This window comes from Pristis pectinata, chromosome 22 (genome assembly GCF_009764475.1).
Source record: "Pristis pectinata isolate sPriPec2 chromosome 22, sPriPec2.1.pri, whole genome shotgun sequence".
NCBI classification, from domain to species: domain Eukaryota; kingdom Metazoa; phylum Chordata; class Chondrichthyes; order Rhinopristiformes; family Pristidae; genus Pristis; species Pristis pectinata.
In genome coordinates this window covers 37,482,203-37,484,954 of record NC_067426.1, presented here as the reverse complement: position 1 = coordinate 37,484,954, position 2,752 = coordinate 37,482,203, and the positions used below count along the sequence as shown (strand labels likewise).

General features: G+C 44.8%; 1 non-coding gene across 1 annotated transcript; it reads right to left on the bottom strand.

Annotated features, from left to right (window-relative positions):
* Positions 1–2,442: 2,442 nt before the first annotated feature.
* On the bottom strand, positions 2,443–2,516 carry trnan-guu (transfer RNA asparagine (anticodon GUU)). Its single transcript has one exon. It is a non-coding gene; the product is annotated as a tRNA-Asn (tRNA).
* Positions 2,517–2,752: the final 236 nt, after the last annotated feature.

Sequence of the window (2,752 nt, the reverse complement as noted above, 5' to 3'; positions counted from 1 at the left end):
TTTTCAGTCTCTTGCTCTCAGATGTTCTTTCCTATTCCGTCCATCATTACATTCTTCCATACCTCCTTCTTCCTCACTGGACACCCTCCCGTCCTCCGGTAGCTTTCACGCGGTTAACGATGTTCTAAAAATGTGAGAGTGCGGGCTGGGGTAGGTGAAATAGAGAGAGAGGGGGTAGGTGAAAGAACAAACCAGGGTACTACTAGCAGGTGAAGGGATTTATGATGAGAAAGTGACTTGAAGATATTCCGAGAGACGGGATCGACCTGCATTTGGGAAGTCATCCACTCAAGAGGGAGAGTCAGCACCGATTTGTGCGAATGAAACTCATGAATTTGATTGAGCTTTGAAGAGATGACCGCGAAGATCTACAAGGCCAGGGCGGTGGACATTTGTAGGAATATCGACTTTATCAAGGCCTTTGAAAAGGTCCCGCGTGGGAGGCTGTTAAGGAAGGTTGAATCACATGGGACTCAGTGAGAACGAGTCAATTGGCGTGGTGCTGGGAGTCGGTGTCCTGTAGTGGAGCGTTGCATTTTGTTATTGGAAGCCTGTGACCAGTGGAGTTCCGCTTGGATCTGTGCTGCGTCCCTTGTTTGTCACATCCATATCAACGATAGAGATAAAAACTGAGGTAGCATTGTTATTACCTGTGCGGGAGACACCGATATTGCTGGGAGAATGGTGGGTTATCTGAAATAACAACAGGACTTTAATCAACTGTGAATGTAGCCAAGGAACGGTAGATGAATTAACTGGGACAACTGCGAAGTGTCGCATTTTGGGGTGTTAAACCAGGGTAGGACTTACACAGTAAATGAGAGCTCCCTGTGGAAGTGTTGTAGAACCGAGAGACCTCAGCGTATAAGGACATACTTTCCGGAATTTGACGACACAGGTAGACAGGTTGGTGGAAACGATGCTTGTCACGCGTGCTCTCATTAGTACACAATTGTGACGTCATGTTAGAGCTGTACATGACACTGATGAGACCGCACGTGGGGAACTGTGAGCAAGTCTGGTCAACTCGCTGCAGGGAAGTGTCGTTCACCTGTAGAGGGTACAGAACATATTCACAAGGATGTTGCCATCACTGGACAGCTTCACTAACCAGGAGAGATTGGATAAGTTGGGTTTTTACCCTGGAACAACGGAGGCTGAGGACTGATATTTAGAGGTTGATAAAATCATAATGGGCAGAGATAAGTTGGATTGTTACTGTCTTTTATTGTTTGCTAGCATAGACTGAAAATGGACGGGATAATTTTCGGGTGACGGCGTAATATTAAGAGGGGATCTGATGGACAAGTTGTTAACACAGGTGGTGGAGTCCATATGGAATGGGTGCCAGAGGAAGGGGAGAGGTGGGTGCAAGTTTAGATTTCAAAGATACCCTGGCAGTTACATGCTTAGGAGTGGTTACGAGGAATATGGGCCCAACTCAGGCTAATTTGATTGGATCAGGTAGATTCATTCGTCAGCATGGACGTATTAGGCCGAAAGACCTGTTACCTCGCTGAAGATCTTCAAGACTACATCAGGTACGTTGAATCCAAGGAGGAGAATAAAGATATGTTTCGGAGTCGGCTCTATCTCATCTCTCAACTCTATTTCAGCACATTGAAGACTGCATTGCTGCTGCATCCTGACACAGAGGTCAAAGCTTTCATTCCAATTTCTGCCAATTTCCACCTTATTCCACCTTCAGATGGTCTTTCTCTGTCACTTCGCTTCCCTTTCTCGCTCTCACGTTTTCTTTTAACTGACAGCGAGCTGCTTGACAGCTCTGTTGGGAACATGAGAAAATGATTCTCTGAAATCCAATATTCGCAAATCAATTTCAGAAAACTACAGAGAACTGACGAAGGCGATGACTTGTAATATTCACAATTCCTTCAGAGCTCTCCACACGGTAATATAAATGGTTAGTTCTAATTAATCCTAATCGATCAATTAGAAAACGTTAAAAAGCTCCCGAAACCACGAGAAATCAATTCGCAGTGAAAGCGCAGAATGGGAAAGGGTATTAAGTGTTTGATTTGTGTCGCTGCACCTTTACATTGTCTGTCAATGGGCTTTGGCATCAGCTGTCCCTGTGGCACAATCGGCCAGAGCGTTTGGCTGTTAACCGAAAGGTTTGTGGTTCGAGCCCATCCAGGGACGGTGAGATCAGGTTTTCTTCTCGACATTCAACACTTCTGGGGGCTCTGAAACAGCAAATCACCATTTCCTTAGAGGTGAGAGCTTCAAATCGTGTTGACCTTGGTGACTGCTAAAACATGACATGTATTTTGCATGGTATGTGGATGATATGGAACTTATATTTGTAATGAAATCATATGGATCATGTCAACTCCAAAGAATGAAAAGAAAGAAACAAAAAAAACATTTCTGGTCGCTTGCGCTGAAGTGTTCAATGTCGGGGAGAAAACATGAGCTCACCGTCCCTGGGTGGGCTCGAACCACTAACCTTTTGGTTAACAGCCAAACGCTCTGGCCGATTGTGCCACAGAGACAGATGATGCCAAAGCCCATTGACAGACAATGTAACGGTGCAGCGACACAAATGCCGGATTGCTCTGTTGGTCAGAGACAACGAGATGTGTCGATGACGTCTGAGAGCTCTGAAACTTTAATTTCCTCTCCCTCCACAGATCATATTTCCATTTTACTTTTATTTCAGCTTCATTCCACATTTGAGCACGAATAAATATTCTTCCAAATTTATGTTCGAATGTTTCAATATGAACAA